Here is a 16,153-nt window from a genome sequence, read left to right as displayed (position 1 = left end):
AAATTTTGAAAGATTTTTATTCTTTAGAAAAATCACTGTTCCTGCATATCAGTATAAAAGTACTTCTATCCCAATTGAAAAATGATCAGAAGACATGAATAGAAATTTCAAAACAAAAGAAACATATATGACCAGTAAACATGAAAGGGATGTTCAACGTTATTACTAAGTGTGGAAATGCAAATCAAAACACAGTGAGATACAAGTGAAACTTACATGCCTGACAAAAAGTTAAAAGTCCAATAAAACCCAAGTTATTGGCATCAGACATGGAGAAAATGCAGGGGATGTGGATCTACAAATTGTCTAGGATACTGCTGGTACAAATGTAAAATTAGTATGTTTTGAAAGATACAATTGTGATGTCACACAAAACAATTGTGATGTCAAGTATTCACCTACTCTATGAGCAATTTCCATCTCGATATATACCCAAAAGAAGTTCTCACACATGTATACCCTGTGATATGTACAATAACATTACTATATCACTATTTAAATATAAAAAACCTAAAAACAACCTAAGGGCTCATCAACAGGTGAACAGTTACATAAACTGTGGGATACTCACACTTTTAAAAACAAAAGCAAGGACATTGTGAACACAGGATTCCAGGAGGTAGCTGAGCCCCTTGGGTGGAGTGAGATATGAGGATGAGAAAGGGAAGGACTACAGATTTAAATGCAAAATATTGTCAATGTCCTAGTTTTTGTACTAAGTGGTGGACTCATGGGTGCCTATTTAAAATAATTAAATGAGATCATAAGTGGACCAATGATTAAAGTATATGGAACCAAGGATTATGGTTAATCAGACGTCCTGAGGTCAATTAAAGAAAGAAAACAAAGGAACAGAAAGGGAAGGGAAAGGAAGGAAATAAATCATTATCAATTTCCATTTCTTCTATGGTCTTCGCTCCAAATGAATGAGCTTCATGGGCTACATGACCACCCTCACCCTTTGCCAGTCACTGGGCTGACACATCTGATAAGCCAATGGAACAAATGTCTCCATAGGTGCCAACACACTTTGCCTCCTGAATAATATGGCCAGCCCTTCTTACTGTCCTTAGCCCAGTGGTCCAGCAATTTGCCTGTGGAAAGTTCGGTGCTCTGGCAGGCCTGTGGGGGTAGCATTTGAGATCAGGATGGATTTTTCTTCAGGGAATTTCTTCAACTGGATCTTTGCATTAATAACAGTTGTGAATCATTTACAGTACATTTTGCAGAGCCTTTATCTTGAACAATGCTCCACTTCAGGCTGAAGTTGAATTTCACTTTCTGAGGGTCAAGTCCTTTCTTCCCTCTCCTATCTGTCTCTAAGCTTATGTCATCTGTATCCAGAGCACTATTCCTAGGTCTCCAAGGTGTCTCCTCGAAGACTGGCTGACCCACTTTCCAGATGGAGCCAACATCATCCTCTGTCTCATCCGTAAATCATGAACAGAAGGCCCAGGAAATGAGAAGTGGAGTCCCCACTGGGAGAGGAGCAGAGCTTCCAGCATGGGGCCCACAGTGAGATCACAGAAGCACAGCGGAATTCTCCAGAAAGCCCAGTTGTGATCAACGGCAGCACAGCCTGGTCCTACATGAAATGTCCCTGGATTTTAAAACACAAATAAACAGTAATGCAGAAATTAGAGAAGACGTATCATTTACCAAATTTAATCTGGCACATTTAATAATACATTACGATAATTATGGCACCTGAAAGCTAGACATAAAAACTCATTTCTTTGCAATTCATTGGCAATAATAGTTATTTCTGACATTCCCTCGGACCAATGATGGGAAAGAGAAAAGATAAAGTTAATGAGCTTCTCCTCTGACAGAAGGAGGTCACAGGCCACTCTTCTGGTCGTCATCCCCTAAAAAGGATTAAAGATATGAGCTCAGGGAAGGATGACTTCCCACAGTACTTTCTTGAAGTTCTTTTGGAAGAAGAAATAGTTAGATGCCCTAGAGAGGCTGATTTCAGCGTTCATTTAGAAGTCAAAGATATCAGGTCAGACCTTGGTCTCATCATAGATTAGCAGCAAGAGAAATTATTACTGTGGGTTTTGTTTTTGTGTTTATTTATTTATTTAGACATCAAGAAACTGTGAAACTGAGCAGCCCTTCAGTGGGAGCTGGTAGGAAGGACAACTAGATATGTAAGCAATCTAGAAAAACAGCCGTACTTTCAATAATCCATGCTAATAATATTTAGTCCAAATATTTGCCTAAGACTTTTGCTTTTTAGTACTCATACGTTTTACTACTCATTTCAAGTAAATTAAGAATTGAAGTCAGAAAGGCCAGATCACAGAATGCCTCTTAAATATAGGCAAAGGATATTAGATTTTATACAGTAATTCCTTGATCACTAATAAGTTTGTCTCTAATATTGACCCAAAGATGAGGAAAAGAGTAGTTCTCAGACAAAAAATATCCAGGAATAGGTGTCAACATAGCCAAATGACTTGTGAATTAGTGAATTCCTAAAAGCCAGGACAGAGAAAGTTATTTTCTCCTCCAGTTTATTGGCTTTGTATTACCAAGTCTAGGAAGGAAGCTAGTTTCCCCACACTCACATCTACTCCCGCCTATGAAGAAGGTAGATGTAGGACAAGGACCAGGACAGTACTGGACCATAGCACTAAGGGGTAGGCTTTTAGGCATTAAGAGTGCAGAAGATAGGCCAGGCGCGGTGGCTCACGCCTGTAATCCCAGCACTTTGGGAGGCCAAGGCGGGTGGATCACGAGGTCAGGAGATCGAGACCATCCTGGCTAACACGGTGAAACCCCGTCTCCACTAAAAATACAAAAAATTAGCCGGGCGTCTCCGCGCCACCGCACTCCAGCCTGGGCGACAGAGCGAGACTCTATCTCAAAAAAAAAAAAAGAGTTCAGAAGATAAAATTTAAAAATCAATCCATTTTAATCAATAAAACATCTTATCTCTGCATAGTATACCCACCTGAATTCCTTTTTCAGAATCGTTTTCCTTATTTAAACTTGTCATTTGAGCAGCTGAAGTAAAAATATGGGCCCAGGACCCCCTTCTTAGTGAGAAAATCACTTCCTACCTTCACCCCAACAACATCGTCACTAAAACAAATTGATAAAAACAGCCTCCAATCAAAGGTCAAAAGAAACCAGAGGGAGCTAAGGGAAAATGCACCATTAAGTGGGCAGGTCAGCCTGGTCATTTAGATCTTCTTCCTAAGAACGCTAAGTTTTAATTCATAAACTATCTCTTCCTGGTTTGGCTTGGTTTTTGTGGTTTTTTCCTTGCCATAGAAGTGATAAGGCATGAAATTCCAAGTTTAGAGTGTGAGCCTGGGGGAAGAATAGCCAAGAAAACCACTTGGTTGCCTTCCAGATAGGCTTCTAAGTCATAGGGACAAGGAAAAAAAAAGAAGTCCTTGCAACTGCTCCTAGCTGAACGCACTAGACAGCGGGGCCATGTCCAGGTTGGAGTAGAAATTCTAACAATTAACAATATGTGTGACTTGGGGGGTGGTTTTCACCTCCTACATATAAAGCTGAATGAGGACCCCATTCAGTCAGGCTGGGCACATTCTTTATGACCAAGGCTGATTCATACCTCCTACTGCCATTGGATGGCTCTGAGGTGGCATACAGGAGTACTGCCTGTGACCAGGAAGGGTAGGCTAGGAGCATGCCCTCTGACCTGGGCTGGGCAGATCTCTCATACCAGGTACTCTGCAACTCAGAAGGACCACAGGGAACACAGAAGAACCATGTGAGAACACAGTCAGACACAGGAGTAGGGGACCAAGACCATGCATCCATCCTGTTTGGTTTTTTTTTTTTTTTTTTTTTTGAGATGGAGTCTCACTGTGTTGCCCAGGCTGGAGTGCAGTGGCACAATCTAAGCTCACCACAACCTCCACTTACTGGGTTCAAGTGATTCTCCTCTCTCAGCCTCCTAAGTAGCTGGCACTTCAGGCACCTGCCACTACGCCCGGCTAATTTTTGTATTTTTAGTAGAGATGGGGTTTCACCATGTTGGCCAAGCTGGTCTTGAATTCCTGACCTCAGGTGATCTACCCACCTCAGCTTCCCAAAGTGCTGGGATTACAGGCATGAGCCATTGTGCCCGTTCTGTTCCTTCTCAATGCAAACAATGCTTTTTCTTGAGGTCTGACCATTGTACAACAAGAGTCAAGTGCAAGTCACCAAGATTTTGAAACTCCAAATTTGTTTTTGTTTTAGTTTTCTGCTTTCTAATCATCATAAGCAAAAATTTTGGTTAACAAACTCGGATGTATATGGATTGTGGCTTTAAATATTCTAGAAGCTAAATTTTTACTCTAATACTTCATCTGAAGGAGCAAATCAGAAATTCAGCCTCAACCATTCTGGAAAGATCTACCTGTCCTATACCAGACTGGACCCAGTTCTTGGGCCTCACATGGTGGCAAGGCATTGGGGCATAGTCGTCAGGATCTAGCCACGCTGTTTACCACTAAGATATAAACTGCCCTTGATTGTATAGACTCAGACCCAGTAGTTTTTTGATGCATGCCAGACCGTGCATGGGCCACGGGAATCTCTGTCTCACGCCACACTGAACTCTGAGGTGCGTGTAACCTAGGATTGCCAGATTTAGCAAAAACCAAACAACCAAACACCCAGGATGTCCAATTAAATTTGGATTTCAGACAAATAAATAATACTTTAGCATAAGTATGTTGCATGAAATATTTTAGACATACTACACAATTATTCATTATTAGCCAGGTGTGGTGGCTCATGCTTATAATCCCAACACTTTGGAGAGGTAGGAGTATCACTTGAGGCCAGAAGTTTGAGACTGGTCTGGACAACATAGTGAGATCCCATCATCTCTACAAATAATTTTAAAAACTGGAAAAAAAAATGTTTAATAAAGTCTTTTCCAGAAACTTGACAGAGTAAAAAAATAAATATATGAATTTAAAAAATTAAACAAATGGCGGGCGTGGTGGCTCACTCCTGTAATCCCAGTACTTTGGGAGGCTAAGGTGGGTGGATCACGAGGTCAGGAGATCAAGATCATCCTGGCCAATATGGTGAAACCCCATCTCTACTAAAAATACAAAAATTAACTGGGTATCGTGGCATGTGCCTGTAATCCCAGCTACTCGGGAGGCTGAGGCAGGAGAATTGCTTGAACTAGGGAGTCGGATGTGAGCCGAGATCACGACACTGTGTTCCAGCCTAGTGACAGACATTCCGTCTCAAAAAAAAATAAATTAAACAAATTATTCAGTATTTATATAAATTTTAATTTTAACTAGACATCCTGCCCTTTATCTGACAGCCCTACTATGATCCCCACCTACCAATATTCTTCTCTAAATCTTGCTGCCTCCCTGAGACACTGTCAGTAATCAAGGCCTGGGTCACTGTTGCTCTGAGATTATGAAACTCTTCTCTTTTTTCTTTTTTCTTTTCAGACAGGTTCTCATTCTATTGTTCAGGCTGGAATGCAATGGTATGATTTATAGCTCACTGCAGCCTCAGCCTCCTGGGTTCAGGGGACCCTTCCACCGCAACCTCCCGAGCAGCTGGGACCACAGGTACACACCACCGTGCCTAGCGAATTTTTAAAAAATTTTTGGTAGAGATGGGATCTCCCTGTGTTGCTCAGGCTGGTCTTAAACACCTGAGCTCAAAGGATCCTCCCACCTGGGCCTTTCAAAGTGCTGGGATTATAGGCGTGAGCCACTGCACCTGGCTGATTGTGAACCACTTCTAATACCAAACCAGGGGAATTTCCTGGGGAATTTATTCTCATTTGGAATAGACTTTTTGAAACAAAGCCAGGAACATCTTGCAGATGGTTCTGCTTTCTACCTGCCACATACCTGCCCTGAGACCATGAATTACCATCTACAAACTTGAAAGAGTGGAGAAATTAAAGTCTCAAAAGGTTTGTCTATACTTTGTTTTTTCCCTTTAGTTCTCTCTCTGTCTCCTTCTCTCTTCCCCCCGCTCCTCCCACTTCTTTCCGCTTTCTTTTCACAATATCAAAAGAAAATATTGGAAAAAGCATTTTTCTTCTTATCAAGAGATTAGGCCAGTTCTGAAATTATGAAAGAGATTTGTTTAAATACAATAAGATGTTAGAATCCCAGGAAGCCATAGGTAACTTAGAGCAGAAATATGAAGGGGCAAATATATTCACATCTCCCAAATCATTTTTTTCTAGATTTATATTTCAAGATGGAAGACTTTCTCTGTATAAGTGTGATCCCATTATAACTGAAAAGAGAAGTACTAAGAAAATACATTGTTGTCTGACAGCTACACATGCTTGTTTTTAGAATGTGTTTTGTTTATTTTATATATGTTTCATTGACTAGATTGTTCCAACAAACTCAGGAATTCATTCTAAGGAATGAACGACGCAGCTGCACAAGATATATGTGAAAAAGATGCTCACTGCAGCATTGTTTATGACAGAAGTGTGGACCAATTTAAATGTCCTTCAATCTAACATTGGCTAAATAAATTTTGTTATAATTACCGACTACAGCTATTAAGCTGGATATTTTATTCATCATTGTTTCAGAGTTTCTAAAGAAAATGAAATTAAAAGATATAAAGAGCTGAAAAGAAGATATAAAATTGCAATTATCCAATGGCAACATAACTGTGTTTGCATAAAATCGAAAATAATCTGCATATTAATTATGTGAATTAATAAGTGAGTTTAACAGGGTTGCTAGATGCATGTGCAATATACAAATATTGGTTATATCAATATGGATATTGGATCATATGTATCTATATATATATATTACACCAATGTAGTTTAAAGTTGAAATATTTGTTTAAAAAAGTAAGGCTAGGTGCAGTGGCTCACATCTCTAATCCCAGCACTTTGGAAGGCTGAAGAGGGCGGATCACTGGAGGCCAGGAGTTTGAGACCAGCCTAGCCAACATGGTGAGACCCCATCTCTACTAAAAACACAAAAAATTTGCTGGGCGTGGTGGTGCATGCCTGTAGTCCCAGCTACTTGGGAGGCTGAGACAGAAGCATCACTTGAACCCGGGAGGCAGAGGTTGTAATGAGCCAAGAATGCGCCACTGCACTCCAGCCTGGGTAACACAGCAAGACTCCATCTCAAAAAAAAAAAAAAAAAGAAAAGAAAAGAAAAGAAAAGAAAAGCTTACAGTAGCTTCATAAAAGGGAAGATTTGCAAATACTCTGCACAGAAAACTATAAAATACTATTTAGTGAAATTAAAGGAGACCAAAATAAGGGAAGAATAGATGATGTTGATTAAATACAAGACTCAATACTGCAAAAGTGTCCATTTTCTTCTGGTTGAATCTATAAATTTAATGTAAGTCCAACTAAAAACCCAGCAGATGTTTTTATGCCTGATGATTTTGGGACTTAAATGGAAACGCAAAGAGCTGCACAGAGCCAAGACAATCTTGAAAAACAAAATGTCCTTAAACTCCCAGATATTGACACTTTCGGTAAAGCTTCAGTAATTAAGACATTGTGGTATTGGCTCAAGGGTTGTCAAAGAGACAAATAAAACAGAATAGAGTTCAAAATCAGGCCCATGTGTATGGTCACTTGATCTGTGATAAAGGTGGCTCTGCAGAACAGTGGGAATAGGACACTTTCAATACGTGATTCTTAGTCCACTGGATTACACAGATCCACCTTCAGCACTGAGGCACTCATTCTCCCAGTTGCTGGGAAAGTGGGCTGCAGATGGCTTGGAGCCACATCCCTCTCTGGAACTTCTCTTAGCCGAAGAAAACTGCTTCATCCAGCATGACATTCTCTCCCTGAGGGTAGCCCATATTCAAAAACTGTTTGATGTATAGGTTCAAAGTCCTGGCCCCTTGCCTAGATTGGTCTCTGAAGGATACTTCTGGCTCAAATCTCCCCTCGGGAATAGTTTAGGTCACTGTTGCAACAGTACCATTACAGCTTAAGTTCTCCCTCCATCATTCTGGGGGAAGTGTCAGTTCTGCTTCCTTCACTCCCTTTTACATTCTGCCTGAGAGTTTTACCCAAGTAAAACTTCACACAAATCTCAGTGTCCCAGATTCTGTTTCCCAGGGATCTTGACCTGAAACACGTTGGAAAAAATTAGCCTTGACCCTAGTGCATACCTTACATACAACCACTTCTAGTCCAGAGGTTATCTAAAAGTAAATGATAAAACCATAAAGTTTCTAAGAGAGCTTCTGACATAAAATCTTTATGACTTTGGAGTAGAAAAAATATATATTCTTAAACAGGACACAGAAACACTAACCATGAAAGAAGACACTGATAAATGCAACTACATTAAAACTTAACAAATTTTATCAAAGGATATCACTAACAGTGAAAAGACTAGCCATGGAATAGGGGAAGATATGCACGGTATCTATAATCTGCAATGGACCTGTATCCCAAATATAAAAAGAAAGACAAAAAAAAAAAAAAAGAAGAAGAAGAAGAAGAAGGTTGACAACCCAATTGAGAAAACAGCAAGAGACTTGAACAGGGAACAGGCACTTCTCCCAAAAGGATATCATAATGGCCATGTGAAAGGGAATCCAAACATATTAGTACTTAGGGAAAAAGCAAATTAAAACCACAGTAAAATACTCAAACCCACCAGAATCTCAAGACTGACAGTACCAAGTGTTGATGAGAATGTAGAGCAACTGGAATGCTCTGACACAGTCTGTGGAGACTTGTTTGACACAATCTATTAAAATTGAGTGTGTGCATTGCCATACATTGAATGTTTGTGTCCCTGTAAAATTCTTATGTTGAAATCCTCATCCCCAATATGATGGTATTAGGAGATGAAGACTTTGGGAGGTTATTGGTCATGAGTGCACAGCCCTCATGAATGGGATTAATGCCCTTGTAAAAGACACCCCAGAGAGTTCTCCTGCCCCTTCCAGCAAGTGAAGTTACTGTCAAAAGACCCTGTCTATGAACAAAGAAGTGGGCTCTCAGCAGACACTAAATCTGTTCATGCCTTGAGCTTGGACTTCACAGCCTTCAGAACAGTGAGAAAGAAATTTATGTTGTTGTGTCAATAAACCACCTCATCTATGGTATTCTGGTATAGCAGCCTAAATGAACTAAGGCATGCATGTATGTCAGTTTTAGGAATGTTCTCAACAGAATGAGCATATGTATATACCAAAACACTTGCATAAAAATGTTCATCTCCCATGCAAAGCTGAGCTCTATGATTGAGTACTTTCATTCTTGATATATGCCCCAAAGAAATTCTTGCACATGTATACCCTGTGATATGTACAAGAATGTTAATAACATTACTATTTAAATAGCAAAAACCTAAAAACAACCTAAAGACTCAACAAGAGAACAGTTAAATAAGGGATACTCACACTTATAAAAACAAAAGCAAGGAAATTATAAACATAGGATTCAGGGAGGTGGCTGAGCTCCTTGGGTGGGGTAAGGTATGAGGATGGGATAGAAAAGTACCATAAAGCCAGATGTAAAATACTGTCAATGTCCTAGTTTTTGTAATATTGTACTAGTATTATTCATAATAACAAAAAAATGAAATAGTCTAAATTCCTGTTAATTTTTATAGTAAATAGATGACCGGGCACAGTGGGTCATGCCTGTAATTCCAGCAGTTTGGGAGGCTGAGGCAGTTGGATCACTTGAGGTCAGGAGTTCGAAACCAGCTGGCCAACATGGCAAAACCCCATCTCTACTAAAAATACAAAAATTAGCAAGATATGTTGGTGGGTGCCTATAATCCCAACTACTCAGGAGGCTGAGGCAGGAGAATTGCTTGAACCTGGGAGGCAGGGTTTGCAGTGAGTCAACCAAGATCATGCCGCTGCACTTCAGCCTGGGTGACAGAGCGAGACTATGTCTCAAAAAAAAAAAAAAAGAAACAGAGTAAAAATATATAAAGAGGAATGAAGAAACACCTGAAAAGCAATCAGATTATGCTGAAGCAGAGGGCCTAGAAATTGGAACAGCCCTGAGTGAGAGAACGGTGGTAGAAATTAAATTAAAATTGTAGACATGGTGTCTCAAACAAGAAACTGGTTAATGGGTACAAAAATATAATTAGATAGAAGGAATAAATTCTAGTATTTAACAGCACAGTAAGGAAATTATAGTTAACAATAATTTATTGTATATTTCAAAATAACTAGAAGAGAAATGTAATGTTCCCACTACAAAGAAAAGATAAATGTTTAAAATAATAGATATCCCAATTACCCTGATTTGATCATTCCACATTGTATACATGTATGAAAATATTACATGTAGCCCAAAAATATGTACAAGTATGATATATCTTTTTTGTTTTATTTTGTTTTTATATTTATTCTTTTCCCTCAGGATCTAATATCAACTTTTAGAAATACAAAAATAATAAATAAGTTTTTTAAAAGAAATAATTAGGCCAGACATAGCAGCTCATGCCTGTAATTCCAGTGCTTTGGGAGGCCAAGGTGGGAGGATTGCTTGAGGCCAGGAGTTTGAGACCAGCCTGGGCAACATGGCAAGACCCCATCTCTACAAAAAAAAAAAGTTAACCAGGTATGGTGATGTGTGCCTGTGCTCCCAGTTACCCAGGAGGAAGAGGCAGGAGGATGAGGCAGGAGGATGAGGCAGGAGGATTGCTTGAGTCCAGGAGGTCAAGACTGAAGTAAGCCATGTTGGAACCACTGCACTCCCACCTGGGAAACAGAGTGAGACCCTGTCTCAAAAAAAAAAGGGGAGGGAGAGAGAGAGAGAAAGAGGAAAAAGAGAGAGATATAAGTAATTATTACTTTGTTTATAGTCAAAATTCATATCATTCGTCCCTTTCCTCTAATAAGAATATTAGTTTATGAGTTAAAATAAGCTGAAAGTGACTAAAGTAGTATATCCTTTAGGAGGCAGCTCCCCATCAGATCTCTACTCCTCTTAGTTATTCAGTGCAGTAGCAGCACACCACGTCACTGGCACCACTTCCCCCAGTCTGGTAGCAGGCAGCTTTCCTGTGTACAAGCCTGTGATGATTAATTTTATGTGTCAACTTGGCTGGGCCATGGTGCCCAGATATTTGGTCAAGCATTATTCTTGGGAGGAGGTGATTTTTTGGATGAGACTAACATTAAAATTGGTAGACTTTGAGTAAAGCAGATTGCTTTGTTAAATGTAGGTGGGCCACATCCAATCAGTTGACGGCCTCTATAGAACGAAGACTGACTTTCCCCAAGCAAGAAGGAATTCTGTAGACTGCCCTGGAGCTCAAATTGCAACTCCTTCCTGAGTCTCCAGCCTACCAACCTACCTGCAGATTTTGGACTCACTAAGCTTCCACAATTATATCAGCCAATTCCTTAAAATAAATTTCAGTCTCTCTCTATCATCTCTCTCTCTCTCTCTCTCTCTCACACACACACACACACACACACACACACACACACACACACACACATCTATACACATCCTCTTAATTCTGTTTTTCTGGAAAACTCTGGCTAATACAAAGCTTAATACCTGGGAAAAGTCCATTTCCCCACCTGAATAAGCCTGGCATGAATTTTCCTGGCTTCCTTGTATTCCTAGTTCTATGTGAAGACTGCCATGTAAATTTCTCTATTCTCTCTGATGCTCATAGTCTTAAATGTGACCACTGTCTCAGTCTCTCAAATGCCACGATTTTTTCTGTGTCTTTACAGGGAATAGACTGTATTTTTTTCCCGGTATAAATAAATATACATTTTTTGCAAGAAATGGGTACCTGTGTCAAGTTCTGGTCCTCTGCTGTGCTTTTGTGTCTGCTCTGACATTTGGATCTCCTCTGGGCAGGCCTGTCCCAGCTCAAGCGTCCTCTGACATGCTTCAGTTCTTTCAGGATCTATTTCATTCTATTAGTCTTTATTCAACAGATTGAAATTTCCACAAACTAAACCCTTCTCTTTAATGTGAAAGCATTTCAGATTTCGTGTGTGTGTGTGTGTGTGTGTGTGTGTGTTTTTAATAGAACCACATTCCCCAAGGTCAGTCTTGCTTAGCTCTGCTACTGAAAAAGACTGATACTCTAAGGTTACAGAATCTTCCCTCTGGCTAACTCCAAGAAATCCTTTCCAGCCCTAAGGTTGATTCACTACCTTATGATTCTCTAGCTCAGAATTACCTGAAGGGCTTATAAAAACACAAATTGCCAGGCCCCACTCCCAGAGTTTGAGTCAGGAGGTCTCAGGTGAGGCCTGGGAGGCCCTCCAAGGGGAAGATGATACAGTGGATCCAGGGGCCACACTTTGAGAACCACTGCTCTAGCTCTTCTGAATTACTATCTCTGACCCTGTTCCTGCATTGACTCTCTTTCATCTTCAAATACTTTTTTAAGAGACAGGATCTCACTCTGTTACCCAGGCTGAAGTGCAGTGGTGTGATCATGACTCACTGCAGCCTCCATCTCCTGGGCTCAAGCAATCCTCCTACCTCAGCCTCCCAAGTAGCTGGGACTACAGAAGCAGGCCATCATGCCTGGCTAATTTTTGTATTTTTTTGTAGGGGCAGGGTCTTCTGTGTTGACCAGGCTGGCTGGTCTCAAACTCCTGGCCTCAAGTGATCCTCCCATCTTGGCCTCTAAAACACTGGGAGTAGAGGCATGAACCACCACACCTAGTCCTTCCAAATCTTTTAGAGATATTATTTCTGCTGGTTTAGGATGAAACTCAGAATGGGAAAATGGACTGGAAGCTTTCCACTACAGAGACAGGCCAACGTTAGAGGGAATTCAACATCACAATCATTTCTTTTGAGTGACTAAGTACTTGGAGAGGAAAGATTAGAAAGAACAATAAGTTTCTGCTCTCAAGAAACTTAAGATTTATTAAGGGGAAAGGCCTGCACAGAGATAACTGTAATATAAAGGAGAATATATTGTAATAAGTGTTAAAAAGGCCATGGAACAATGAGGAACACTGTTGGTGCCCCAAGATTATCCCCAAGGCCTGTCCCAGATGTCAAGGTCAAAACTTGTTCTCAGATTTGTGCTAAGTGCAGCTCAGTAAGTCCACAATCCTTAAATTGTGCCTAGGGTGACTTAATTGTCTCCCCCAAATCCTGGCCCTGACAGAGGTCACGACAGAGAGTTCCAGTATGCCCTAATGGGTTCCAGCATTTCTCTGCATAGGGATATTCTCAGCCACAGGAGCCTGCTGAGGAACAACCTATCGGATTAGGGACCTACTCCCTTTTAATCTATAGGTTAAAACTTCCTTAAAGGCCCGATCTTCAAATACAGTTACATTGGAGGTTAAGGCTTCCACATATGAATTTGAGGGGCACACATTTCAGTCCATAACAATAATGTTCCATGCTACTGTGAGATACAGGAGAACAGAATTGAGTGAATGGGGACCAGGTGCGGTGGCTCATGCCTGTAATCCCAGTACTTTGGGAGGCCAAGGCTGGCAGATCACTGGAGGTCAGGAGTTCAAGATCAGCCTGGCCAACATGATGAAACCCCATCTCTACTAAAAATACAAAAATTAGCCGGGCATGGTGGCAGGTGCCTATAATCCCAGCTACTCAGGAGGCTGGGGCAGGAGAATTGCTTGAACCTGGGAGGTGGAAGTTGCAGTGAGCCAAGATTGTATCACTTCACTGCAGCCTGGGTGACAGAGCAAGACTTCATCTCAAAAAAAAAAGAGAGAGAGAGAATTTGGGTGAATGGGGAGGCTTTGGACATGATTGCTGTAGACATTTTGGCTTTAGACCTTCTGATGGTTAATACTGAGTGTCAACTTGACTGGATTGAAGGATGCAAAGTATTGTTCCTGGGTGTGTCTGGGAGGGTGTTGCCAAAGGAGATTAACATTTGAGTCAGTGGACAGGGAGAGGCAGACCCACCCTCTATCTGGGTGGGCACCATCTTATCAGCTGCCAGCGTGGCTAGAATAAAAGCAGGCAGAGGAACCTGGAAGGACCAGACTTGTGAGTCTTCTGGCTTCCATCTTTCTCCTGTGCTGGATGCTTCCTGACCTCGAACAATGGACTCCCAAATTCTTCAGCTTTTGGACTCTTGAACTTATACCAGTGGTTTGCCAGGGGCTCTCAGGCCATCTGCCACAGACTGAGGGCTGCACTGTTGGCTTCCCTACACTTGAGGTTTTGGGACTCGGACTGACTTCCTGGCTCCTCAGCTTGCGGACGGCCTATTGTGGAATTTCACCTTATGATTGTATGAATCAATTCTCCGTAACAAACTCCCCTTCAAAAAACATCTAGCCTATTAGTCCTGTCACTCTAGAGAACCCTGACTAATACAGACCTGATAGTTGCTTAAATTACAAAAATATGCAATAAAACATCTTGCAATAATGAACATGTTCTCTATCAGCATTGTCCATTGTGGTAGCCACCAGTCACATGGGGCCACCGAGCATTTCCAAGTGGCTAGTGAGACCGAGGGAGGGAATTTTTATCTTATATACTTTTAATTAAATTTAAATTAAATTGTATTGGGCAGCACGAGTTACAACTATAGGAACTTTAGACAAAGGACAGAGGTTCTGCCAACAGTTAGTCCTTCCAGCCTTAAAGTCTTATACTGTACATCTACTTTAAACCACCTTTTGTGACAGATAGAAAAAGTGAAGCTCTGAAAAGGTGTCTTTCTAGATTAACACAACTGGCTATTACAGATCCTTCATAAGGCCTTGAGTATTTTGATGGCAGCAGCCTTGCGATTGGGACTGTTTTGCAGGCAGCTGAAGATGTGCCACAAGCATTTAGAGAAATTGTCAAGGACGGAGATAAATGCTCCGGAGTCATCCCGTGGATGCAGTGATGGTTGCAGCCGCGAAAGTAGATATAACCTAGGAAGAGAAGAGCATGGGGCTCTGCATCAAGTCTTAAAAGATACTCACACCTACATCGAAGGAAAACAAAAGCAAATCAGACCAGGCGCGGTGGCTCACGCCTGAAATCGCAACACTTTGGGAGGCCGAGGTGGGTGGATTGCTTGAGGTCAGGAGTTCAAGACCAGCCTCACCAATATGGTGAAACTTCATCTCTACTAAAAATACAAAAATTAGCCGGGCATGGTGGTGGGTACCCGTAATCCCAGCTACTTGGAAAGCTGAGGTAGGAGAATTGTTTGAACCCGGGAGGAAGAGGTTGCAGGGAGCTGAGATCATGCCTGCACTCCAGCCTGGGTAACAGAGAAAGACTCCATCTAAAATAAAAATAGAATAAAATAAATAAAATAGAGAAAATTATTTTTAAAAAACAGAAAAGGAACAGACTTTGCCTCTGCCAAATGTATACCAATAATCAGATAGCTCCAGAGTTGCCACCACCTCACACTTTTAAAATTCATGAGGGAAAGGCACAATGATAAAGAGTGAGAGCCCTTGCTGGCTTCACATTCCATCTTTACCGTCTATTAGCTGAGTGGCCAGAGTGAAGCACACAACCTCTCTGTGCTTTCCTTATGTCAACAAGACATCTACACCCCCATGTTTATTGCAGTAGTAGTCACAACAGCCAAGACATAGAATCAACCCAGGTGTCCAACAACAAATGATAGAATAAAGGAAATGTGGTGTATACACAGTGGAATACTACTCGGCCATAAAAAAGAATGAGGTCCTGTCAGTTGCTACAGTATGGATAAAACTGGAGGACATCATGTTAAGTGAAATAAGGCAGCAGCAGAAAGTTAAATACTGCATGTACTCACTCATATTCACTCATAGTGGAAGCTAAAAAAGTTAATCTCATAGAAGCAAAAAAAGAATACCAGAGGCTGGGAAGGGTAGAGGAAAGAAAGAGATAGGGAAAGATTTATTAAAGGATACAAAATTACCACTAGAAAGAAGGAATAAGTTCTAGTGTTCTATTCCATTGTAGGATGACTATGGTTAACAGCAAAATATTATGCAGTTTCAAATAGCTAGAAGGAGGCTGTTGAATGCTCCCAACACAAAGAATCACTATTTACCCCTCAATATGGACAATTATTATTTGTCCATTTAAAATGTGTTAGGATTTTTTAAATGGAGATAATGACAAGGTCTACTTCGGAAAACTGTTAAGATTGAGATAATACATAAAATGCCAGCAAAACCCTGGTGTATCATATACATTCTTTATTTTTTCTTTTCGTTTCTTTTTCTTTCTTTATTT

The 16,153-nt window shown here is 40.8% G+C and overlaps 1 long non-coding RNA gene across 1 annotated transcript in view; it reads right to left on the bottom strand.

Annotated features, from left to right (window-relative positions):
* The window catches only part of LOC140712489 (uncharacterized), a 50,102-nt gene continuing 33,949 nt past the window's right edge, over positions 1-16,153 (bottom strand). The window contains exons 8-9 of the long non-coding RNA XR_012094094.1: positions 2,960-3,090; positions 1-1,600 (exon numbers count right to left, since the gene is read on the bottom strand). This is a non-coding gene — a long non-coding RNA (uncharacterized lncRNA). The remainder of the gene's footprint in view (positions 1,601-2,959; positions 3,091-16,153) is intronic.

The sequence above is a fragment of the Chlorocebus sabaeus genome, chromosome 9 (assembly GCF_047675955.1).
Source record: "Chlorocebus sabaeus isolate Y175 chromosome 9, mChlSab1.0.hap1, whole genome shotgun sequence".
NCBI lineage: Eukaryota > Metazoa > Chordata > Mammalia > Primates > Cercopithecidae > Chlorocebus > Chlorocebus sabaeus.
The sequence above is the reverse complement of the archived record's forward strand: the minus strand, read 5'-3'. Positions and strand labels throughout refer to the sequence as shown.